We start from the raw sequence: 26,968 nt of genomic DNA, 5'->3' as shown, positions 1-26,968 counted from the left end.
AAAAAAGAAACCAAAATACAATGGGCTCACTCTAATGGGGCGTGAAATAAGATAAAAATGAGACTACGAGGAAGAGAACAGGGTTTGCCAGAACCATGAACTGTATTTGAGGGCAGGAGGTAAAAATAAAAGCTGTTGAGGAGAATGTATTTGCAATAAGTTACATGTTTTTAACTACAATCTGTTGTTTATGAATTTGACAGATTGTCAGAATTTAGGTTAGTGAGAATTTGACATAGTTTAAGGAATTGAAGGATTTCTGAAGAAGCTACCTCCAATTGTACAATTTCCTAATTATTTGATCTGTTGACTAATTCTGTGCAGTTCAGATAAAGGATAGTAGTATAATCCAACAGCAGAGTCAGTGTTGTGTTCTATTAAATGTCCATCTAGAAAATTGAAAAATAAAGGATTTTGAACACAGCATATCATAAATGGTTAAGATCGTATTTTAAAATTAAAGTAGACCTCTTAATTCCATATCTGACTTAGTAAATACTAGTAGAATATAGTAGTGTCTTACCTAATTAAAGCTCACTAATTCAATATTTGCAGTACTTGAACACAATATGTGTTACAGTTTGGTTTTATGGGGTCTGGAAAAACCAGTTTATCCAACTGATTATAAGAAAGTTTTAAAATACCCTAGATAAACAAGTGTTTTTCCATGTTCTCAAATACTGTGAAATCATAGAGTTTACATAGTTGATTTAGCTAATGATTCCTTTAAGTTAATTAAAGCAGAGAAGACTAATTAGCATATTACCCATTTATGAACAGTTTTCTTTTGCTCATTCAGTTTCACCTGGTTGTGTAAGTAGCTCCTTTTTAATTAGTGATTTATGTCTGATGAATAAAATTAGTATAATATAAATTCAAAGTTAACATTCAAGCTTTATTTCTTATCTCTACAAATATATTTTGGAATCAGATTGGTTTTGATGGTGGTGTTCTTTCCAAGAAGTACCTGTCATTAGGAAGGCTTAGCAATCAGCGTTAGCATTATTTGATAAGTGATGAGAGTTATTTCTTTTCTTTGAAAAGAACTTAAAATATATCTCATGCTGTGTGCCCATTACTGATCACTTTTAATGATGCATATCTAATACTTATATTAAGTTAAAGACTTCAAATAGTAGATGCAAATATACAAAATAAATTGTCCTTAAACATTAAAGGAGTGTTTCTCACATGAACTGACATGTTGCTGAAATTTAAGAGACTCCGGCATGTCTCAGTTTTTCCAGTTGTTAGGTGTAGTCCTAAGCTTGAACTTTATAGGAGTTATAAAAATTAGAACAAAATGAAGAAAGCTATTATATTCTTCGGACTCAGTGGCCTCCACAATATAAAGCACTCATTTGCAGAAGAGGAGCTGTGAGGGGGTAAGGGCTGGGAGGCAGAGTTATGTTGAGAGGATTAAATAATGACTAACCATATGGAGGTCACTCTAGTCATTTCCGTTTTTTGAGCTATCATTCTCCTCACAATTACTTTTTTAAAAAAATTATAGAACCACAAATACCAACGCTTTGCTTGAATTGGTTTGCTGCCCTTTTCCCTTGGTTTATTTCTTAAGAATTAATAGGCTTCCAAGAGCAGGCTGATTTTATTCATATATTGCAAAAGATAAAGGAACATGATATTGGCAAGAAAATGGAGCCTATTGCTGCGTCACACAAAAGCTATGTCTTTGTGTTGCAGGAGAAACAGTCCTGGAAGAATCCCAGGTTTTGTGTTTTTTTCTGTTTGTTTTCTTTCTTTCTTTTTAAATATGTTGTTACTGATATCATGGAGAGTAAGGGAGAGGGAGAGAGAGAGAGAGAAACACTGATGTAAGAGGAAAACATTGATCAGCTGCCTCCTGCATGCCCCCTACTGGGAATTGAGTCTGAAACCTAGGCATGTGCCCTGAATGGAATCAAACCATGACTTCCTTGTTCATGGGCCGATGCTCAACCACTGACCCATTCAGGCTGGGTGGAAAAATCCCAGATTTTATTCCTGGGCTCAGCCCCTAAACATTTTATTTTGTTTTGTTAATCCAAACCTGAGGATATTTTTTCCCTTGATTTTTAGAAAGATTAGAAGGGAAGGGGAGGGACAAACATTGATGTGAGAAACATCGATGTGAAAAACACATCAATTGGTTGCCTCTTTCATGTGCCCCGACCTGGACCAGGGATGGAGCCTGCAACTGAGGCATGTGCCCTTGAGTGGAATCCAACCTGAGACCCTTCAGTCTACAGGCTGACACTCTAACCATTGAGCAAACTGGCTAGGGCTTTAAAAAATTTTATTTTAAATTCTTTTTTTTCCAATATATTTTTATTGATTTCAGAGAGAAGGGAGAGGGAGAGATACAAACATCAATGATGAGTGAGAATCATTGATCAGCTGTTTCCTGCATGTCCCCCACCGGGGATTGAGCCAGCAACCCTGGCATACGCCCATGACTGGAATCAAACCCGGGACCCTTTACTCCACAGGCTGACGCTCTATCCATGAGCCAAACCAGATAGGGCTATTTAAATTCTTTATTGTTGAAGGTATTGTACAATGTCTCCTTTTCCTCCCATTGACCTCTCTCAGCCTGCTCCCCCCCGCCCCCCCCCCCCCCCCCCGCAAACACACACACAGGCCCTCACCCCCCTACTGTCTGTGTCTGTTGGTTATGCCTATATGCATGCATACCAGTCCCTTGGATGTTCTCTTACCCCCCTTCCCCCCCACCCCCCCGCCCAGTTTCCCCTCCCCTGCCTTCCCTCTGAGATTTGATGGTCTGGTCAATGCTTCTATGTGTCTGGATCTATTTTTTGTACATCAGTTTATATTGTTCATTACATTCCACAAATGAGTGAGAGCATGTGATACTTATCTTCCTCCGAATGGCTTATTTCACGTAGCATAATACTCCCCAATTCCATCCAGGCTGTTGCAAATGGTAAGAGTTCTTTCTTTTTTACAGCATCATAGTATTCCATTGCATAGATGTACCACAATTGTTGTTTTTTTCATTTTTGTTTTTTTAATAAATCTTTATTGTTGAAGGTATTACATATGGCCTCCCCCCCCCCCCCCATTGACTCCCTCCAGCCTGCCCTCGCCACCCACCCCAGGTCTTCAGCTACCTATTGTCTGTGTCTGTGGGTTATGCATATATGCATACAAGGTCTTTGGTTCATTACTGCCCACCCACCCCCACTTCCCTGTCTTCCCTCTGAGATTCCACACTCTGTTCCATGCTTCCATGTTTCTGGATCCACTCTGTTCATCAGTTTATTTTGTTACTTAGATTCCACATATGAGTGAGATCATGTGATACTTATCTTTTTCTGACTGACTTAATTCACTTATCATAATATTCTCCAGGTCCCTCCATGCTGTCTCAAAGTGTAAGAGATTCTTCTTTTTTACTGCTGCATAGTATTCCATGGTATAAATGTACCACAGCATTTTTATCCACTCATTGGACTGTTTCTAGATCTTAGCTATTGTAAACTGTGCTGCTATGAACATAGGGGTGCATACATTCTTTCTGGTTGCTGTTTCGAGATTCTTAGGATATATTCCTAGAAGTGGGATCACTGGGTAAAATGGCAGTTCCATTTTTAATTTTTTGAGGAAATTCCATACTGTTCTCCACAGTGGTTGCACCAGTCTGCATTCTCACCAGCAATGCAGGAGGGTTCCTTTTTCTCCACATCCTCGCCAGCACTTGTTGTTTATTGATTTGTTGATGATAGCCATTCTGACAGGTGTGAGATGGTTCCTCATTGTCGTTTGATTTGCATCTCTGATGATTAGTGACTTTGATGATTAGAGACATATGTTTTCATATGTCTCTTGGCCTTCTGTATGTCTACTTTCGAAAAGTGTCTTTTTTCCCCCCAGTAAATGAAAGTTCCTGTTCAATATCAAAACTTCAGATTAATAACAGATGTTTATAATTTGATTAAATGTAGTAGCATTGCTAGAGTATTTCAAGTCTCAGAGTTTATTGTTTAACAATAGAAATTTGTCTTATTCTATGTCAAATCTTTAAATCTAAATCAGTTACACTTTTGTGTACATAGAAGTAGAAAAATATTTCAGTTCTCAAAGATAGTGATTTTTTAAAAGACCTTTAAATTTTATTTTTCAATTACAGTTTACATTCAATATTATTTTGTATTAGTTCCAACATAGTGGTCACACAACCATATACTTTACAAAGTGTTCCTCCTGATACTTCCAGTACCCACCTGCCACCATACGTAGTTATTATAATATTATTGACTATATTCTCTGTGCTGTATTTTACATCCCTGTGACTACTAGTATTTTGTAACTACCAATCTGTACTTCTCAATCCCAGTCCCTCAACCCCCACTCCTCTCTGGCAGCCATTTGTCTTTTCTCTGTGTCTATGAGTCCGTTTCAAAAAATAGTGAATTTCTTTTTTTTGTCTTGGCCACTTGATAAAGCATAGCAAATAGAAATGCTCACATTTATCAGATTCAGTGATTGCTATAATTGATTTTATTTTAAATAAATTCTTTATTTTGAAATCACCAGGCAATATTATGTAAGTAGTATCTCATATACAGTTCTTCAAAAAATTCTCTAATTTAAAACCTCAGGTTGGGAAGGGATAACAATCGGAGTTTTTCTTTTTCTCGACGAATATGTGAAATCCCTTTTTAAATCATTCCTATTTCAAGCATTGCCCAAATGTTTGATTCCTATATGTATACTTTAAAAAAAGTTTAATGTACTTTGTTGCTTTTTCTTTAATCCTTATCTGAGGATGTTTTACTGGAGAGAGAGAGAGAGAGAGAGAGAGAGAGAGAGAGAGAGAGAGAAAATGAGAGAAACATATTTTTTAATTGGCTTCAGAGAGAGGAAGGGAGGAGGAGAGAGAGGAACATCGATTGGTTGCCTCCCGCATGCACTTTGGGGATCGAACCTGAAACCTAAGTATAATACGCTGACTGGGAATCTAACCGGCAACCTCTAGGTGCACAGGATGATGCTCCAACCAGCTGAGCCACACCAGCCAGGGCCTGTATGCATGCTCTAAGTGCTGTGTGACACATGTTTCTTTGACCTTCCTTGAAGAAATTCCTAGTTATTCATATTCTGATTCCAAAAAAATGATTTGATTATCATAGTCAGCTGGGCAGGGAATTTTAATTTTTACAACTTTTGTCAGGCCTTTTCACATGGCAACAGTGCTAGTGCATAAACTGCATTGTTTTTGCGAAAGGATAGTAAATCTTTTTTATTCCTTTTACTTTCAGATGTTACACTATCTAAAGTCAAAGACCCAAGTTTTATTATTTATTTATTATTTTTTAAAATATATTTTTATTGATTAGAGAGAGGGAGAGAGAGATAGAAACATCAATGCTGAGAGACAATCATTGATTGGCTGCCTCCTGCATGCCCCCTACTGAGGACCAAGCCCACAACTCCTGCATGTGCCCTGACAGGGAATCCAACCGTGACTTCCTGGTTCATAGGTCGATGCTCAACCACTGAGCCATGTCAGTTGGGCCTGAGTTTTAAAAATATAGTTGTTTGCAGTATTGCTTGAATTTGATTATATAATTTTTTGTGGTGCAGCCAAGTTAAAAGTGGTTGCATGCAGGCTATTAATTGAGAAACTGGAAGTATCTTCTTGTTCTTTCTTCACTGGTCTCCTCAGTTTTTTTCATTCAAAAACTTCTGAACATCAAAATATTTGAATTATAAGGTTTATGATAAGCCCAGGGACATTAAAGTAATAAATTATAGTAAGTAGTCAAGATAGGGAAGAAAAATAAGGCTCATAAGTAATTGGGCCTCAGATTTTGCTGAAGCGTCTTGTCATACAGAGTATGAAAGGGAAACTACCAGTCAGTTTTCTATTGTTTAACACTTTATTGCTAATTTGGCCATTAAAATTTAAGTTGGCTTCCATTTTCTTAATATTTAGACATTTTGGGCTCAAATTTGGGATAGCTTGTCCTATCCTGCATGATTAATTATTATTTTGCTGTGTGATGCTGTGCATGGTTTCTCCTCTTTGAGCCTTAGTTTCCCCACCTGTAGAAAGAGGTCTTAGGGTAATTGTGGAGTTTAAATTGAAAGAAGGTATGAAAACTACTTAGATTAGTGACATAGAGTTAAGACTCAATAAAAATATGAGATTTTATTATAGTAAACTTTCCTTTAAAATTATTCTACATTTTTCCCTGGCCGGCTTGGCTCAGTGGATAGAGCATCGGCCTGCGGACTGAAGGGTCCCGGGTACGATTGCAGCCAAGGGCACATGCCTGGGTTGCGGCTCCATCCCCAGTGGGGGGTGTGCAGGAGGCGCCGATCAATAATTCTCTCTCATCATTGATGTTTCTATCCCTCTCTCCTTCTCTCTTCCTCTCTGAAATCAATAAAGAAATATATTTTTAAAAAATTATTCTACATTTTAAAATTCTGAGAATTTTCAGTATAGTTTTTTTTAGACTTTCCCCCTGAGCTTTTTATATGCAAGTATACTTTTCTAAGGTAGGAACTTCATGATCATGGAAATATGGGGATTTATTTATTTTATTTTTTTAATATATTTTTTATTGATTTCAGAGAGGAAGGGAGAGAGAGAAACATCAATGATGAGAGAGAATCATTGATTGGCTGCCTCCTGCACACCCCCTACTGGGGGTTGACTCCACAACCCGGGCAGGTGCTCTTGACCAAAGAACCTGGTAACCTTCAGTTGGCAGGCCGATGCTCTATCCACTGAGCCAAACCAGCTAGGGCAAAATATGGGATTTAGAAGAAAGAAGAGGGTTTGAAGGGAAGTACATGACTAAGTTTTTGAAGAAAGATAGTAGTCCATAATAGTAAGATAAAGTAAAACAGGAAGATAAATAAAGAAAAAAGGCAGAAAGAAAGCATTTGTGATCTTTGATGTTATTTTTGGGGTGTGTGTGTGTGTGTGTGTGTACACGCGCCTGTGCACATGCACACGAAAGCCCACACACAGATGCTGAACTGCCTGACTAGAGTTGCTAAGTCCACTGAGGATTTTTTTACTGGGAAGTAGCTTGTTTCTGACTTTTCTTTTGAATTCCTCAGTGAGGACTGGGCTAAGGGTGACCTTGTATTTGCCACCTATATTGACAACAAGGGGCAAGCCAGCTGCCTGGGAGCCAAAAATTAAATATCATCACATACATACCTGTATTGAAATATAAGACCTTCAAGAATAATAATCTCGTGGTGTAGGGCTAAATTTTTAACTCAAACTTCTAAGCCAAAATGTTCAGGAAATGAATAAGTGTGCAAAATTTCAACTCTCCGCAGAATTTTCATTGCTTTGATCAGTCATAATTTTATGTTATTTTGGGAAAGAGGTTTAATCTGGGCTCCAATTCTGGTTTTCCTATTTTCTTTTTAAATGTGTTTTTATTGATTTTTAGAGAGAGAGGAAGGGAGAGGGATTGAGAAATAGAAACACTGATGAGAGAGAAATGTTATTGATCAGCTGCCTCCTGCACACTCCCTACTGGGGATGGAGCCTGCACCCTGGGCATGTGCCCTGAGCGGTAATCAAACCCGCAACCTTTTGGTTTATGGGTTGATGCTCAACCACTGAGCAACACCGGCCAGGCCTGGTTTTCCTATTTTTATTAAGCACTAAGATTTTGTGAGTCCTGCATTAACGTATATTATTTAGCCACCCAATTAGCTGAAGATACAGGTTAGCTTATTGAGAATTAGAGAACTAACAGATGTAAAGAAAAGACAATCTCTTCCATGTGTGCTCTATTTTATCACTGTCAATGCGTTCAATAGCACTGCCCAAGGCTTCTGCAAAGAGACTGTTTTGCAGTTGACATAAAGGGTCAGAGAACTCTTTTAGAAATAAGTACCCTAGTTTTACCTGATTGCATTGCATTAGTGTATTTGCATTGGGTAACGCATACTTACCTTAAATTAAAAAATTCAAACAGAAAAGAACAGAAGCTGTGACTATGTTAGTGTTTCTCAGGTTGCTGTACTGATCCTTTTGAGAATCTGCTGAACTGTCTATCCCCTTGCTTGAAAAAAAAAGCATCATAATTTTGTGAAAAATAGCCAGAGGTCCATAAATTCTTTGATTAAACATGGGTTCAATCAGAGTATAAAGGCATTAATTTTTAAAAACAGGCTTAACGCAGACTGGAAAAGGACTTCGGGATATGTACGCAAGCACAGTGTTAAGTACTGAGCATGGGGCACTGTTTTGTAGCTTCTAGGGAGATGATACGGTAGTACTCTCGCAGATAGGTTTGCCGAGGGGTCTAGCCCACATTCCTGCACTGCTTCCTGTATTCTGGATGAGCTTTTGATAGAGAACCTAGCACAAAAGGACCAGGCTGGAATGCAGTGTTCAGGTGCCCAGGACTTGCGTGCCGTCTCTGACTATTGGAGGAGACCAAGGAGACACTCCTTTGGCCGTGGGCTAGTCCTGGAATCACTTCCAGAAGTCATTCTGCTCTAGAGGTGACGGGTCCAGTGCTGCGGATGCCATGTCGCTCCATCTTTGTTGGAGAGAACTGAGGAGAACTGATCTTGCTGTGTGCTCAAGTTTCTCAACTCCTAATTAAAAACAACTATGCCATCCACTTTTTTTTTTTTAAGGAGTTTTAGGTTTCTTGCATACAAATACACACTCAGTGGAAAATGTGAATGTTGAGAGTACGTAGAAGTAGGTAGGGGTCTATGTGGTAGAGGGAAGGAGGTTGAAAGGACAGGGTGTATTTTTGGGGACCAGTCTATGTTGTAACCATATTCCCACGAGGTAAAAATGTAAGACTAAATTAGGTTAAGCTTGAGGATAATTTTGGAAAGTTATGTGCCAGTTATCTGGGATTAGTAACAGTGGAACAAAACAAAACACTAGAATGGTGGGTTGTTGCTTTTTTAGCACAGGGTTGCCTTCTGAGTGTATAGCTAAATCTAGAACTTGTGGTTTTGAGAGGGATTTTGTTTCCTTCTGTGACAATATTTTCTCAGCGTTTTGTCCCATGGTTCTTTCTGCATGGGGTGTGGAGTGGTAAGACCATATAATTAGGAGTAGTCCCACAAAGGACAGTGAAAAGGACAATATTTCCTACTTGAGGATTTTTAAGCCCTAAAACAGTGATGAATTAGGTCTAATGCAGTGGTTCTCAACCTTGGCTGCACATTAGAATCACCTGGGAATCTTTAAAATCCTGATTTCTGGGCCTCATCCTCCGGAAATTCTGTTTCTTTGTTATGGGGTGGGGCCACAACATTAGTAACAAAGAAACAGAATTTCAGGAGGATGAGGCCCAGAAATCAGGATTTTAAAAAGATTCCCAGGTGATTCTAATGTGCAGCCGAGGTTGAGAACCACTGGTCTAATGGTTTACACAGAGCACAGAACAATGAAATTAGATAGGGTTAGTGCAGGTAAGTGTAGCTCTTAAGTTTGTGCCCATGCATCTATGATGGCGTGGCTAGGAGCCTAATTCCAACAGCCTTTAAGGAGGCAAAACAAATGGATACTGGTGCATTTCCTCAATAACACTGACTAGTTCTAATTCTCTCACTTTAAATATCAAGTCCTCTGGGAGCTTTCTGTGATGTCCAGGATTGATTTTCTGCCTGTGCTTTCCCATAGCACCCTGGTCTTCCCCTGCTGTCATTTATCACATCACCACGAGTGAGGGTGATCTATATTCTCTCCATACCACGGCCTGTAAGGCAAAGGCAGCTTGTTCTCCCAGTGCCTCCGGAGAAGAGCTGAACTTCAGGGACAGTCGTTGACATGCAGATAGTTCTCTTTCCCACTCTGATATTCTAGCCAATCTTTAAAATTACTTAAAAATCAGTTCTCTTTCTAGAGCTTGAGTGGCCCCTAATGCATTACACAAGCGCTCAGTAGGTATTGTGGTGAATTTTCTCTATAATCCCATAAAAGGCTGTGGAGGCCCAGAAATCAATTTGGAAATTAGAACTCAGAAAGTGCTCTCTTCTTTTTTATTTTTGACAACTTAAATATTTTTGCCATGGGCTAGAGATTTGGTGATTACCTAATGCAATTTTATTATTTTAAGAACAAATGTTTCCTTGTCCCATTTAAGAGACTTCTATTGATAAAGGGCATCATATCAACTCACAAAACGATTTCAGTACAAAAGAGAGAGTGGGAACTAGACCCCTCTTGATTTAAACTAAGACCTGCTTTAGAAGCAACGAAAGTTCAGGAAATTAGGTGTAGTGCATTGTTTTATGTGATGCATTTGTAGATTTTATTTCCAACTTTGACTTTTTAAATGTGAAAAAAAATTAGAAACAGTTGGCAAATAAAATATCAAATCCAAAAGAAGAATAAAATGATAATTATCTGCAAAAGGTAACAGCAAGGATTTATCACTTTAATCAGAAATAGGTGTGGCTCAGTGGTTGAGCATTGACCTATGAACCAGGAGGCCATGGTTCGAATCCCCATCAGGGCACATGTCCAGGTTGTGGGCTCGATCCTCCCCCGCCCCCAGTATGGGGTGTGCAGGAGGCAGCCAATCAATGATCCTCTCTCATCATTGATGTTTCTATCTCTCTCTCCCTCTCCCTTCCTTTCTGAAATCAATAAAAATATTTTTTTTTAAAGAAAGAAGCTGAAATAGGAAGAAAACCACATACGATGGAACATTGACCGTTCATTATTTTAACATGTGTTCAAGTGCTGGTTCATGCCACGCCTGTGCTGGGCAGCAGGAGCAGCTTGTTCTTATGGAGCTTAATGGGTTAGAGGAGAGATGCAAACGCTGATTTAATTTTATTTGTGCTAAGTTTAAGGAAGGAAGAACGTAAGTTGCAATGAGCTCTTCTCCTAAGAGAAATAAAAAGCCATGGAAGAGTGTAATGGGACTGGATGAGCTGGGATTAGACCTAATGAAGAATTTTATGTTTAAGCTGAAATAGGGATCATCTCATCATTTCATACCCTATTTTTAATCTGTAGAACTTTAATCAAGTGGCAAAGTTAAAATTTTAACTCCATAAAAGTAGAAATTCTGCTACAAAATGTAGTGAAAAAAGTCCCCCTGCACAAGAGCAACAAACAAATCTAATTTTGAATGAACTTAATAGAAATATTTAGGACCTTTATTAAGAAAATATTAAAAATTCTACCCACGAATGTTTTAAAAGGCTTGCATAAATGGAGAGAAATGCAGTCTTTGGAAAGTTAGATGAAGTGATTTTTGAGTCATTAGCTACAATTTTAGGAAATCATTGATAAATTACTGAAGACCAGAAAAGCAGGTAAGAAGAGTGTTAAGAGAGTTGGGAGGGCTCTCCTGATACACAAAATGATGTCACCTCCTTACCGCAACATTTCTCCACGGTGTGGCTTTAAGAATATCGACATAGTTGGAGCGAAGGATTACAGCAGCTGAGGTGGGGTCATGTGGCCTGCCAGGAAGGGGTCCTGGGAACAGCAGGAATTTAGTGATTCAGTGGAATACTACAGAGGGTGGGGCACCTTGAGATGGCTCTAGGAGAGAAGGAGTATAGATCAGTTTAGCCAGAGCATTGGATGCATAAAGGAGCGTAATGAGAGATGAGGTGAAAAAGGACCCTATCTACCCTTTTTCACCTCTTCTCTCATTACTGCCCCTCATGCATCCAGTGCTCCAGCCAAACTGAAAATGGTGAGGGATCAGGTGTGGGAAGTTGTTTAAAGAAGCAGTCAGACTTTAACCATTGATGGCTTATTGGGGACAAGAGAAAGGAAGGAGGCATAGATGATTGTAACATTTTGAGCCACAAAAATAAAAATAGCTGTGGTTGGGACAAATTTCGTACTGTGATCAGCACCCCCCTGATTATTTTTAGTTTGTAGTAGGCTAGATATACCCCCGTCGGTCTGTGATTGTGGCAAAAGTGGTACTAACAATAAATGGGATTGTATTACTTTATAACTCCCAAAATTGGCACTCATAGAATCAGATGCTTAAATTGAAGGACCATCTAGTTTCACACACCTTCATTTTACAGGTGAGTTTGCTGAGTGAGGGTCACGGTGTAACTGACCTTTCCCAAGGTCGTGAGGCTAGTTTATTATTAAAGCAGATTGGCACATTTATTTTCTAAACAGCTGATTTTAGAATAATACAACAATAAAGACTTGCTTGAGCGTAATAACTATACACAATTGACTATAATTGGGTTTGTGAATTGGCTGAACTAAAACCAGTTTAATCTGGTTCTAGGAAATATTCTATACTTGGCTGACTGAAGTTGATAATGACCACAGAGTCATCCAATAAAACATTCATTAAAAGCATTGCTTAAGCATTAAATCCCCATGCTTGATCATTATCTTTATCAAAGGATACTGCCTTTGGCAGAGGACCATTTGAAAGGGGAAATAGAACAATATGAAACTGCCTTGGAGGAAAAACATTAGGGAGCAAAAAGTATTGTTTTTGTTTTCACCAACCTTATAGGGAGGTAGTATCTTTACAATAACCCCTTACAATTAAACTGCAACTTTCCATTCTGAATAATTGATCTCCCCACATTTGTGCAGAGGTTAATGAATGGATGCACTTGAACAAACAAATGCTTACAAGGGTGGCATTGTCTGTCTTCTTCAAGCGGTTGAGCCACTGAAGGAACCAGTGGGTATTCTTTCTCAGTGCTATTGCATCATCTCATTTTCTTTTTGGCAAGCTATCATTCTCATAGCCTTCTGGTCCATTGCCCCCCTCTTTTTTTAGAATTGGCAGTTTTCCACTTTTGTGGAACATGGTCTCTACCCTCCCCATCATTGCTCCTTCAAATGATAGATTAGCTTCTCAGGCTGATTGAGGTGGGAGCAGAGGGCAGGGTGGGGAAGGACTTTGGGTTACTTCTATAATTAGTGGTAAAATATTGAACACTTTCTTGCTAAGATCAGAAAGAAGGTATTTAGTCTAGCCACTTCTATGCCACCTTGTATACCAAGCCATTGCAGTAAGTAAAAGAAAAAATAAGCATTAAAACTGGAAAGAAAGAAGTAAAATTATTGGCAGTGACATGATTATTTACATAGGAAATTCCAACATATAAGATACAGAAATTAATGAGCTAGTCTCTGTCCTCAAGGAACTCACTCACTGGATTTTTAGCTTTAATACCAATAGGATAATAAGAAATATCTGCCGGAGGGAGGAAGGGATGTTTTGTTTATGCCTCTATTAAATGAGTTTTAAACTGGTTCTTAAAAAGTAAAGGTTGGGGCCTTAAATTGTAAACAGTGGGAACCATTAAGGAGATTTAAGACAACATAATCACATCATATTTTTAAATATAATTCTAACAAGGGATATGAGAATGTATGGGAAGGATCAGAGACGAGATGCATGGAGACCAATCACAGAGCTATTTTAACTATCCACATAAGAGACGGCCTTCGTAGTATTGGCACAGATTATGGAACGAGGAAAAAAGTGGCTAGCTCTACTTAGGAAGTACGATTTATAGGACTCAATTGCCAAGTTTTTGGCTTAGGCAGTTGAGCATGGATAATATTAGACTATACAGGTTGGGGCAAAAGTAGGTTTACAGTTTTGAGTATGTGAAACAGAATTACTTCTTGTATTATTTTCCATACAGACAACTGTAAACCTACTTTTGCTCAACCCTGTATAGAGAACTCAAGAGGCGGAGCAAATTTTGGGTTGGAGGTGCATGTCTAGTAAGGGGGAGTAGGTTATAATATTGGGCTTAGTGAATTCTACATGTATTTATCATTGTTTTTGTTTTTCTTTTCCCTTTATTCCCCACTCTTTTCTCTCTCTAATTTTCTCCCCTTACCCCCTACCTTGACTTTATTAAGTAGCTATGACGAATTACAAAAGGTGTTTTTTTTTCTTTTGAGTAAGACTAATTTAATGATTCAATTGACATATCTCACTCTGATCCTCACAACAATTTTCCAGTATGGCTGGACAGTCATTATAATTGCTAGAGATTCCTGGTACTACTCAACTACTCCCCGTTTCTCCCTCTGAGTTCCAACTGGAACTATGTATACACATGATTGATAATCAAATAAGAAATGAACTCTTACTTTATTAACCCCATAATCTTCCAAGTGCAAGGCTTCTGGAAACCCATTTATGCCCGGTATTTTCACTCCCTCTTTTATTAATTGAAAACATCTAGGCTCTAGGCACAGGCTGCAGCATGCCTTTTCCAGAAATCTGGAGCTAAGTACAAGACTGCTTCCTCTCAGTTTCAGGAATGTCCGGAAATATGGAGCCTCATTCCTGACTTTTAGCTTTGTTGTATTGGTCAGCTTGGGCTGCCATAACAAAATACCAGACTGGAGGCTTAATCAACAGAAATTCATTTTCTCACAGTTATGGAGGCTGGGAAGTCCATGACCAGACTGACAGCTGATTTGGTTTTTGGTAAAGGTTCTCTTGCTGGCCTGCCAGCAGAGGCCTTCTTGCTGTGGGCTCATAGGGCTTTTCCAGGGTGCATGTGCCTGGAGAGAGAGGGAGAGGGTTCTCTTCTGCTTCCTATAAGGCCACCAGTTCTATAGAATTAAAATGACCTTATTTAGTCCTAATTACCTCCTGAAAGCTGTTATCTCCAAATACAGCTGCTTTGGGGGCTAAGGTTTCAACATGAATTTTAGGGGAACACTATTCAGTCCGTAGCACTTGGTAACCTCACTTCAGAGTAAATGGATGGTCCAGTGACTATTAAAATCACATCAGTCATTTAGTTTCCAAATATTTAGAGATTTTCCAGATATCCTTCTCTTACTGACTTATAATTTAATTCCACTGTGGTTGGCGAACACACTTTGGATGATTTAAATCCTTTAAACGTATTGAGACTTGTTTTATGGCCCAGAATGTGGTCTGTCTTGTTAAATGTATTGTGTGTGCCTATTAAAGATCTGCACTCTGCTTTTGTTGAGTAAAGTGTTCTGTAAATGCTTGTTAGGTCAGGTTGATGGAACTGTTCGTTTTTATATTCTCACTGAAATTCTGTTTCTTGTTCTATTGACTATTGAAAAGGGGAGTGTTGAAATCTCCAAATAAAATGGCGGGTCATCTGTTTCTCCTTATAGTTCTATCAGTTTTTACTTTATACGTTTTGAAGCTATTTTATTAGGTGCAAAAACGTTTAGGGCTGTTATGCTCTTTGCATGGATTGGCCTCATTACCATTATGAAATGGCCATCATTATCACTCACAACATCATTTGCTTTGTCCAGAGTCTATTTCATCTGATATTAATACAACTACTTCAGCTTTATTTCTTTTACTTAAAACTGGAGGCCCAGTGCACGAATTCGTGCACAGGTGGGGTCCCTCTGGGTGGCCTGCAGGGATCAGGCCGAAACCCACAGTCCAATGCCGCCTGTAGCTTCTACCTGCCGCTCCCACTCATCCCGGCCCCACTCTGCCTGTTGCGGGCTCACACCCAATCAGTCACGATTGGGAGAGGCTCAAGCTGCCCCAGCAGCTCTTGCCAGCCATCAGCCTTCGTCTGGTGCCCTCCCAAGGGGAGTGGCCTGTGGGATCGGACTGAAACCGGCTCTCCAACATCCTCCGTAGGGGTCCTGGATTGCAAGAGGGTCCAGGCCAGGCTGAGGGACCCCACCGGTGCACAATCAGGCTGGGGAGGGACTGCAGGAGGGCTCCAGGGGTGTCTGGCCCATCTCTCTCAGTCCCGATCAGCCGGACCCCATCAGCAAGCTAACCTACCGGTCAGAGCATCTGCCCCATGGTGGTCAGTGCACATCATTGCGAGCAGTTGAGCAGCCTTAGCATATCATTAGCATATTATGCTTTGGTTGTTCAGTTGTTCTGCCGTTCAGTCTATTTGCATAATTACCCTTTATTATATAGGATATTTTTTAAAGATATATCTGTATTGATATCAGAGAGAGGAAGAGAGAGGGAGAGACAGATAAAAACATCAGTGATGAGAGAAAATCATCCATTGGCTGCCTCCTGTACACCCCTACTAGAGATTGAGCCCACAACCCAAGCATGTGCCCTGACTGGAAATTGAGCCGTGACCCTGGATCACGGGTCGATGCTGAACCACTGAGCCACACCGGCCGGGCTCCAGCTTTTTTTGATTAATGCTAACATGATATATCTTTCCAATCTTCATCTTTCAACCAATTTATGTCTATATTTAAAGTGGGTTTTGTTTAGGTGGTATGTAATTGTGTCTTGCTTTTTAATCTATTCTGATAATCTCTGCTTTTAATTAGACCATTCACATTGAAGGTTATTATTGCTATGGATGGTATCTTACCATTTCCTTTCTATTTGTCCTATCTGGTCTTTGTTCCTTTTTCAGTTTTGCAGCATTTTTAGTTAAAATAATTTTAATGGAAGATATGTAAATACTAATCATAAATGCCATATTTCTTAGTCATGTAAGCTTTTAATCTATTTATAATATAATCACCCAAGCCATTTAAATGGCATAAAATATATGCCTTTTGAAAAGTTTTGCTATAATCTACAATAGTATTTTTAAAACTATATAGCATTCTATTTTTTATTACAGTAGTAAATATTGATGGTAAACAAATTCTAATTGGTAGAAAATTGTTGTTTTATATTAGGCAGTATTTGTGAAGGTGGGAGAGGGTGAGTACTTATACTATTACTTGGCTGTAAGTAACGTAGAGAACATAGGAACTCAGTGTGGCTTGATTCTGAGTACAAAAGGACTGTCATAGCTCATGTCAAAGGAGTGCCTTCTAGGCTTCTAGAATTCTCTTAGGTTCTCTTAAAATTTTGTATATACAGGAGAGCAAATGTAGGTTTTCAGCTGTTTGTATGAAAAAAGAATACAATAATTAATAAATAATAATACTAGAATACACTGTTTCGTGTACTCACAATTATAAACCTACTTATAAAATTTGCAAAACACTAGTCTGGGCCTGATAGAATGCCTACAAAATGAGCAGCAGTGTTAGAAAAATTTAACAAACGTTTCAGAGCATTGAAAATCATTGAAATTCCCAATTCCCACATGTCCAGTCACTAAGCCTGTTTTTCTTTCATTCATTTCTATTGGTTATACTAGTGCTAATTATTCATGATAGAGAATTTGTGATTAGGGGATTAGCAAAGGCTTCTTCTATAGTTTCTGTGAGATTTAGTGTGATGAAATTTACAAGACCGCAAAATTACCTGATTTCAGCATTTTAGAGGAGAAATTATCAGATGACAGAACTAGCTTTCAAATTGGAATTAAGAAAATGAATTCTCTTGAGACACTGTTGACTAAAGTCCAGGAACATACATAATATCATTTTAGTGGGGTCTGTGTGTCGAGGGGAGGGGTTAACATATTTATTAAAATATCAGTGTGAATAAGTTAAATTATTTTTTAAAAAAACATAGTAAAATAGAAGTTAAAAGAACTTCCTGTACATTGTCTGATGTTTTGACCACCTGCAGTCTGCCATGGGTTATAGGGCTAATAACCTGAGTTTACCTGTCCTATAACATCTGTATCCTTCACAGTTGGTCATGCTTACATATAGATCTGAAGTAAATATACAAGTGCTAAAGTCTTTTAATTAGCTGCATAACTACACGAAAGCATACATTCATTTTGTTTATGTATTCATTGGCTCTCCTATATGCCAGGCACTGTCCTAGGCACTGGTAAATAGAACGATGAATAGGCTCCTGCACACCTACAGTTTACAGTCTAATTAGAGACAAACAGCCTAAATTACAGTTGTGTGATACCTGGAGTGGGAACACATGAAGGTTATGAGAGAATTTCTCTTTGCACCTGCTTCCCACTTGACTTGAAGTTTCACTGAAATCCGGGACTAAAAAGAAGTTTGAAAAGTTTTCAACATCTCCATTGGAAAATATTCACTTTGTAACAGTGTATTCTTTAACTCCTTCTAATGCCTTTAACTCCTGCTTCCCTCTGTGGTGTTTTCTAACTCATTCACAACTCTTCTCTTGCAACCTTCAATGTGTCAGGTTTAATTTGGGTGCCCATGGCATATCAGAATCCATACTAGATACAATAGATATTGAGGAAACATAACTGAGGTGGGTAAGCACCTGTGCCTCAGTGGCAAAAAATAAGGTCCAGACCGGTTATCGAGCAGAGAGAGAAAGCATTCTGGCAAGAATGCGGACTAGTAGCCATGCAGTCTGGAGGTCCAGTTAGGATTCACAAGGATTGGGAATTAGACACCAAGATGTTTTATACTAGAAGCAGAATTGACGTTCAGAGGCCGGCTAACTGATACAGGTGAGCAGCAAGAATGACCTGGATACTAAGTCAACAAATACCTAAGGCTGATTTTCCACCCATGATTCCTCCCTGGGTCAGAATTGGAATTGCACTAGTAGGGTGAAAGAATTTAGGTAGGCAGACTAGATGAGATTTGGAAATAAGTCCTCAAATGTCTAACATTTTACATACACAGGAGATCTGGTTTAAGGCCTCATGTTATTATCATTGCTGTGTGTGTCTGAGCAATCTCTTTACCTCTCTGAAGTCCAATTTCCTCACTATAAGTTACTAAAAATGCATGCTCTTGAAGGTTCCTTTTAGTTCTATAATTCCTGAATTTCTACAAAAGCCAAGTCTCAGCCTTTTTTTTTTTTTTTTAAATCTTACTCCGGCCTTTTTGCTCACAAAAGCGGTTCAGTTTTCTTTGATGATAAAGGGACCAAGCTTGGTTTTAATTAACTCTAAATGCTTTTATGCACAAAACAGAACTTTGAAATGCTTTATTTATAAGCAGATGTAATTGTACAGTTTTTCCAAGCATTCTGAAGATAATGTTTCTAAGTGGGATATCCTCTTGCTGTTTCTGGAACCATATGTGATCTAGGCCTTTTCCATAATATCTAAACTGAGAGGGCTTTAAACAGGCAAGACAGACAGAAAGAAAAGAATAGCTATTTAAATTCTTTTACTACCAGGAATTCTTGAAAATATGTCTGTTAGGTTGCTTTCTAGAATCTATGCCCTGAGTTGGTAGGGTAGACTCTTGAGTAACTTTTGTGTGAAATGAAAAATATGAGCGTCTGTAATTGAGAATTAAGAACTTTCCCTTAGAGAAGGTTTTCCAATTACTAATAATGTGTGTGACCTTGGGCAAATGATTTTACAAATTTTTCCTCATCTGAAAGTAAGAGAAAGACACCACATCATTGCATTTATTATTTTAAATATGACAAACACTTATGTGGTGCTCATAGGTGCCAGGCAATATCCTAAAAATTTTATAAATAATAACTCAACTTGTAACTACCTTCTGAAGGTTGATACTTATTATCCCCCATTTAATACATTAAAAAAACTGAGGCAAAGAGAGGTTGTATAACTTGTACAAAGCTGAACAACTGGCAAGTAGCAGAACTGATTGCATGAGCTCACAGTTCATGCTCTTAACTGTTACTCTATGCTACATCATGAGAATTAAACTGAAGAAGCACCGATGAAACACTTCACAACTCAAAATGATGGTGATCATCTTTGTTTAAATTGAATGTTTGGATTATGTGACAATTAAAATTTAGAGCCAGTTTTCACAGAGCTAGATTATTATTAAAAGCATGCATATGACTTAGATTTTCAGATGGCACCTCAGAACATTGCAATGCTTTAATCATAATTTTCACTTCAGCAGTTATTGTATAATGTCAATGTACAGCAGAAATACTTGGTTGAATTCAAACAAACCACATGCATGTCCAGAAAGTTGCTTTTAAAAGTCAGTCTGTAATACATCTGTGTGCAGATCACTTTGCTTTTTTCATAATAGAGTGCTAAGTATTTTTTAAAATTCAATTTATTTTTTTGTTGCTTAACAAAAAAAATAAAGAATATTTTTGTATTTGAAGATACTATTCTGTATGTGAAAATATTTATGTGCAACAAATACTCATAAAATAATAGTGCACATTTAAAATTGCTCTTTTGTTCACAGCCATAGCCACTATTTTTTGCACTTGTCACTAAAGTCAACATTGGATTTTACTCTCTGCTTAAGGACTTCTCATGGTATATAAGTCAAGAAGTGAAGAAACCTGGACTCTAGCTTGCAATAGACAGCTTTGAACACGAAAATTAATGTCTTTGTACCTTATTTTCTTCATCTAGAATTAAGGGAGATTAGGCTGCGTGATTTCTAAGATCCTTTTCTCAGTCAAAACAGAGACACACAACATATAACTCTGAGATTGAAACATAAGATTAGAAACCAAAAATATTTCAGTGTATGTAGACTTTAACTCCTATGCATCTATGAAATATTAAGAATATTATTATAAAGAAAAGGGTGGGAGCTTGTAGGCACGCTGAGTTTTTCCTGAAGTGATGGTTGATTTGCACTGGCCTGTCCTTTCCTTTTTCACGGTCACTTGTGATCAGTGCCCCAAGTTTGCAAGAAGGTTGGCTGAAGTTAGCAGTACAATCTGTCCATGGGACAGAGTGCAACTTACCCACATGGTGGTGAAATTCATGACCTTAAGGTTGTGCGCCAGCACCGTGAAGTAACCCTTGATAGCCTAGATTGCTTACGTGAGTTCTGGGGAGGAGTGCGAAGTAAGTGAAAGATCAGTGTGGAACTGGGTTTGGAAAGAAGTCTTTTGTGAAAAAAACAGGGAGTCAGGAAAGCTCTTCAGAAAGCTCCTAATTGGTGGAAAGGAGAGGAGGAAGATGTGTCTAATAGCTAAAAAAGAGTAAGCAATGGTACCAGGTGGGAAATGAGTAGAGTGTCATGTAGGGAACATTTGGACTGGAACAGAGGGAGCATGTAGGGAGCAGTAAAAGATGAGATGAGGAAGCAAAGGGGGAGACCACTGAGACTTCGAAGGTGGAGTCTTAAGCGGGGTCACCTGTGATTAATTCCAAGCCGCACCGTTCTCACCTGAATCTGTCAGTGCTCTGTGTGGTGGCCCTGGCCCTCATGTCAGGCTTAAGAGTTTACATTGGATTCAGTAGCTAGGAGGCTGTTGTAGTAATTCAGGTTGTGAGGCAATAAGAGCCTAAGTAGGTAACTGTCTTGAGGTTAAAAAGGAAGTATTGAAGTCCAAGACAACTTTAAAAAACACATTAGTAAGATTTAGTGAATGGATTTCATGGCCATAGGGAGGCTCTCCTGCCCCTATCCCATAGACTTAGAAGGGAACGTCTTTTTTTTCTATTTTAGGGTTTGGCAACAAATTTGTAAGAATGATGATATTGCATATTTAATACTTATCTTGCTTTTATAGAAAGGGCTATTGTGATACATGAATGGCCATTGTGTTCAAAGAATACTAGGGAAAGTAGGCTTTTGTGTCTATACCCTTCAGAATAATTGACGATTCACAATAATTGACAATAATTGACATCTCTCCAAGCTTCCATCATCACCATCTACTGAGATCACTGTTGTCAAGGTCACCAATGACTTCCTTATTGTCAAATCCAGTGGCCTCTTCTTTGTTTATATTTTGTTAAACCTCACCAGTGTTTGATTCCGTTAACCACACCCTCCTTGAAAAATTTTTTTTTCTTGTGTCTTTCAAGATACCATATTTGACAGCTGCTTGTAGTGGTTCATCATCTACCCAATTGGTTCTTGTTGGAGGGCCCCAGGCTCTATTAGGAGTTTCCTACATATTCCTCTGGGTAACTCTTGACTCTTAACACTTTCCAAATGCCAATGATTCCCAAAACTATACCCCAACCCTTCACAACTACAGTGACCTCCTAACTAGTATATCTACCTACTTTGAACCTTTTTCCTGTTTTATTGTCAACACTACAGGCCCGATGCACAAAATTCATGCAAGGGGCTCGGCCCTCAGAGCCCCGGGTTCGTCTGGAAGGTCATTTGGCTGTCCGGTCTAATTAGCATATTACGATTTTATTATTATAGATAGCAACCAGGGTGATGGTTTTAAAATGTAAGCCAGATCATACCATTTCTCTAGTTAAAACCCTTCAGTGGCTTCCCGTGGCATTTGGGATAAAATCTAAACCCCTTGTATCTTCAATACCCTATCCAATCCAGTCCCTGGCCACCATTCTAAACTTCATGTCCTCCCACTTTCCCTCTCTCCCACTGCCGTTCCAGCCACTCTCAACCTCCTTTGAGTTCCAGACACGTTACCCATTCATTCTCACCTTACACCCTCTGCTTAGAATACTCTCTCCCCTATTTTTCAAAAGGCTAGCTTCTTGTTCAAATCTCAACTTAAATATTATCTGCTCAGAAAAGCCTCCCCTGAATACTCAGTATACAGCATTCATACATCACTCTCACATCACCCTTTTGACAATGATGGCACAGCACTTAGCATCATCTGATTTTTTCTTATTAATTTGTTTTTCTCTGCTCCCACTAGAATGTAAGCTCCAATTCTCAGTATCTAGGAAAGTGCCTGCCACAGTAGGTATATGATGAATATTTGTTGAATAAATGAAGTCTTCATACCTACTACATACTTGTTAAGTCAACTGAAAGTTTGAGCATAACCTCTTCTGCTAATTCTTAACACCTATCCTCAGATCCATCCATATATGTTTCTCATCAATATGAGAGTCTAGCTTTCACCTAAATTTTTTTTAAAAATTATTCTTAAGCCTTGGCCAGTGTGACTCGGTTGGAGCATCATCCTGTATACCAAAAGGTCATGGGTTCAGTTCCCTGTCAGGGCACATACCTAGGTTGTGGGTTGGATCCCCAGTTGGGGCACATATAAGAGGCAACCAACTGGTGTTTCTCTCTCAAATCAATAAACATATCTTGGTGAGAGTTTTTTTTAAGTTTATATTTACAAAGAGAGTAAAAGAAGTGTTTCTTTTACTCTCTTTGTAGACTGCTAAGTTCCAGTTTTTAGCACTAGAACCTGTATGCTTCACAATTCCCCATGTATGCCTTCATAAATTCACATATATATATATATATATATATATATATATATATTATAATAGAACATATCCACTTGTATTTACTTGCTTTTCAATGATTTTAAATCCTTGAGGGGTACAGCGTTTCATGGATTCTGTGTCTAATGGCCTTAGCAAGAAGGTTGCTTTGGAATTTGACATAAACAATGCCACTGTTTCCATGAGCACGAGTTGCCTTTCCCCAGGTTACTCTGGCTTTGTTTGGTTTGCCACCAAGAGTCACTGTGTTGTTCTTTGCCTTGTACACATAAGCACATCTCTTGCCTAGATAGAATTCAGTTTCATCTCAAGCAGAAACACCTTCAGTTGTTTTTATTTTATTTTATTCTTTACACTATTAAAGATGTCCCCATCCCCCCACGCCCCACTTTGCCCACCTCCACCCAGCCCTTGCCCCCTGCCCCTTCCCTCTGGCCAACACCACACTTTTGTCCATGTCTATGGGTCATGCATATATGTTCTTTGGTTAATCCCTTCATCTAGTACCCCCTCGCCTCTGACAGCTGTGGGTCTATTCCATATATCCTATTCATGCCTCTGTTCCTATTTTGTTCATCAGTTTATTTTGTTCATTAGTCTCCACATATAAGTGAGATCATATGGTATTTGTCTTTCTCTGACTGGCTTATTTCTAAACACCTTCAGTTTTAAGAAGAGCTATGTGCTCCTCCTGGTTCCAGAGACCCCACTTACAGCCTGCAAAAATGGCCTTGGACCTCAGCCTTCCACACACTTTGTTGTTTTACAAGCCTTGTTCCCAGCAGGCTTCCACAAGCTCCAAGAGGAAAGAGGAAAGAGGAAGGTCACAAATTCCTATGTTAAGTAACCAAACATAGTGGGAGTTCTACAAAACAACAACTAATTAATTAAAGTACATGACACTAGGTAATGCTTTTATTTATGTGTCACTTTTCAATTAATAGGCCTTATCATTTATGTAATCCTAGTCAGAGAATAGTAATTTATTTCAAATTTAGTTTATGGCCCTTGAGGATGTGACTCGGTTGGAACATTGTCCCATATACCCAAAGGTTTCGGGTTCTGTTCCCCGTCGGGGCACATGTCAATGTTTCTCACATCAATGTTTCTCTCTCTCTAAAACCAATTAATAATAATAATAATAACAATAAAATGCAGTTTATGTTTGTGTGTTTGCTTTATAGGACTGATAATAGTTTGTTAGTATGTATATCTTTCAGTGCATGTATGCCTGTGTATACTACGAACACATAATCAACATTCTTATGAAACATTGTGTTTTTGCTTACACTGTAGATATCTTGTCAAAAGTAGATTTATTTTAGATATGTATCACAGTATATTGAGCCAATCCCATATTATTGGACATTTACGTTTATTCCATTTTTTTAAACTGGTATAAACATTTTTAAAACCCTTCAATGACACCCCTGACAATTGTTTATCAGTCTGTCCTTGAACCCTGTGATGAAGAGTGTACTTCCCAAGTGAGTGGATTTGTCTGTGGATCCACTCTGATTGTTCACAGTTTTTCCAGTGGCCAAATTGTTCACCTTTTTTTGTTGGACAGAAAAGATAGCAAACTTTAAGAATATGGGTAAACTCCAGAGCCAGGCGAGCATGTCACTAAAAAGCAGCAAGTCCAGACACGGCTCTCAGCCAGACTGTGGTGTAAGCACAGTCCTCATGGAGGTCTTGGAGGAAGACGGCCTCCGAACGATGTTGTGATTGATTACTTTCCAATCCCCAATGACCTGTCTCTGATAGCCTGTGGAACATGATAAAATTCTTTGTTTTCTTCAATGTTATAGTTTCCAAATCATTTATCTCTTGTAAAATGTGTAACTAGTAGGTAAGCCTCGCCACATTTGTCTAGATTTGAAACACTTTTTGTTTTTCTAAAGGTAAATTGTTTTTAGGGGTCCTGAAATCATAACTTATTTCTGGAGTAAGTTATGTTGTGTTTGTCTTTAATATCATCAAAATATCAAGTTATATCTGTTGAGCTTTCTTTAGCATGACATGATATTTCTCAGTTGCTATTCATATTCTTTACTACAGTAAACTCTGCTTCCTGGTATTTTAGAGGTTGGCATTATCAAATTTAAACTGTGCAACTTTTCTAATGACTAATGATTAATATTCTCATTAATTAAAATTCAGACACCCATAAATTTTTCCTGACAAATTTCTAAAGGTTGTCATCACATAGTCACATGCACGTAGGTAGTATTTTATGTGTTTCATAATACCATTGTATAGTTCATACTGTTCCTTGCAATGCTTATGTAACAGTTACATAGCTAACTAATAGATAACTGCTGTCATCTTTAATCTTTGTTTCAAATATTTCATATAAATATTCACTACTTTGGCTAAGTTCAATAAGTCATTCAAAGGATTCCAGATCATGGTTTTGGAGTTTACTATCTGAGGAGATAATGACCAAAATAACCCAATTTTAGTCAAATGTTGTATTATTCAAAAGTGCTTTTTTATAATAATGCAGTTTTTATTGCTTAAATGTGATAATTTATTAAATGTGATAATTTCTAATGTATAAGTAAGCCATTCCTGCTAGTGCTTTGGAGATGAATTATAGTTTTGCAGGCATAAGGATAATGAGGGAAAGGGTCCTGTTAGCCCAAAAGACAACAAAAACACTCTCTCATACTCCCCTTTACACATGCCCTCCCCCTCCTACCTAATCTGACTGGGTAGTTTTCTCTCAGCAGTAGAAATACTATACTTTTTTTTTTTAAGTAGCACATAAACATGAGACATTAGTTAGGTTGTGGGCCACCCTTTGTAGCTGACAGCTGGGCACCACTCAGCATTCCATAGATCAGGAGCCACCGCTCTGCCACAGTTCTTAGCTCCCCAGAATTATACCACAAACTGAGGAAGGGACCAGGATGAGCCCAGAGAAATATCCCAGGAGCTAGCATGCCATGTAGCCCAAGGTAAGCCTGAACTGGCCTTGAAAACCTGCAGAACCAGCAGAGCAAGAGACTAAATGGAGTCCTTTTTACGTCTTTTGCTCCCCTCTGAAGGACACCATGATTTACCTTAGTGAGTCCCAGGAGAACACAGGAAACGCCTGATTTATGTATGACCTCATTGGGCCCTGGAGGAGAGTTGAAAGTAGAGACCTCTCCCCCCCCACCCCCCCGGCCCCCCATTGGAACATTATTATAAACTAGAGGCACAGTGTATGAAATTAGTGCATGGGTAGGGTCCCTAGGCCTGGCTCACGATCAGGGCCAATCAGATTCCCACCCCTCTGCCTCCTCCTTCCTTTGCTCCCTCAGCGCCCCACCACCAACACTGGTTGCCTGCCATGTTCTGCACCTCCCCCTGGTGGCCAGCGCATGTCATAGTGAGCAATCAAACTCCCATTCTCCTGGTTGAACTCCCAAGGGGACACTTGCATATTAGCCTTTTATATATATATAGATTAGGGTACTATTCCTGGAAACTAATTCTATACCATAAATATTCCAAAATGTATTATTAAGATATATGTTGAATAGATATTATTTTCATTTATAATTTTACAAACGTAATATTAAAGTATATAAAAACAAAATTTATACCCAGAGTGAATGAAGACATGTATGAGTGGTTAAGAATCTAGATTCTAGAGCCAGACAGTATAGGTTCAAGTTCCATCTTTGCTGCTTTTTAGCTCAGTGATCTTACACAGATGCTTCTTTAACCTCTCTGTGCTTCAGCTGTCATAAAAGGGTGGTAATTGTTCTCACCTTCTAGAGCTGATCTGAAGACTAAACGAGTTCATGTGTAGAAAGTACTTAAAACTGGTAGTGCCTTGACAGTGTCACTAATTGTTAGCTCTTATTGTAGGTGTTATAAGTGGTCAATTTAAGGAAACTTTCTAAATGGTCTTAAAATACCAGTTCAATCAAGTTGGCATTCAAGGCTCCTCCTTTTCCTGGTGAGCCTGCGTGAGTAGGCGTTCTCCAGGCTCCCTTTCCAAGGCTGCTCAGGTCCATCTCCAGTCCTGCCGTTTCCACAT

General features: G+C 38.7%; 1 protein-coding gene across 12 annotated transcripts in view; it reads left to right on the top strand.

The window, feature by feature from the left end:
• The window catches only part of FAM214A (family with sequence similarity 214 member A), an 80,632-nt gene that overhangs the window by 26,445 nt on the left and 27,219 nt on the right, over positions 1 to 26,968 (top strand). The gene's annotated exons all lie outside the window — the stretch shown is intronic.

Source organism: Myotis myotis, unplaced genomic scaffold, assembly GCF_014108235.1.
Source record: "Myotis myotis isolate mMyoMyo1 unplaced genomic scaffold, mMyoMyo1.p scaffold_m19_p_1, whole genome shotgun sequence".
NCBI classification, from domain to species: Eukaryota; Metazoa; Chordata; class Mammalia; order Chiroptera; family Vespertilionidae; genus Myotis; species Myotis myotis.
Note: the sequence above shows the minus strand (reverse complement) of the source record. Positions and strands in the feature narration are given on the sequence as shown.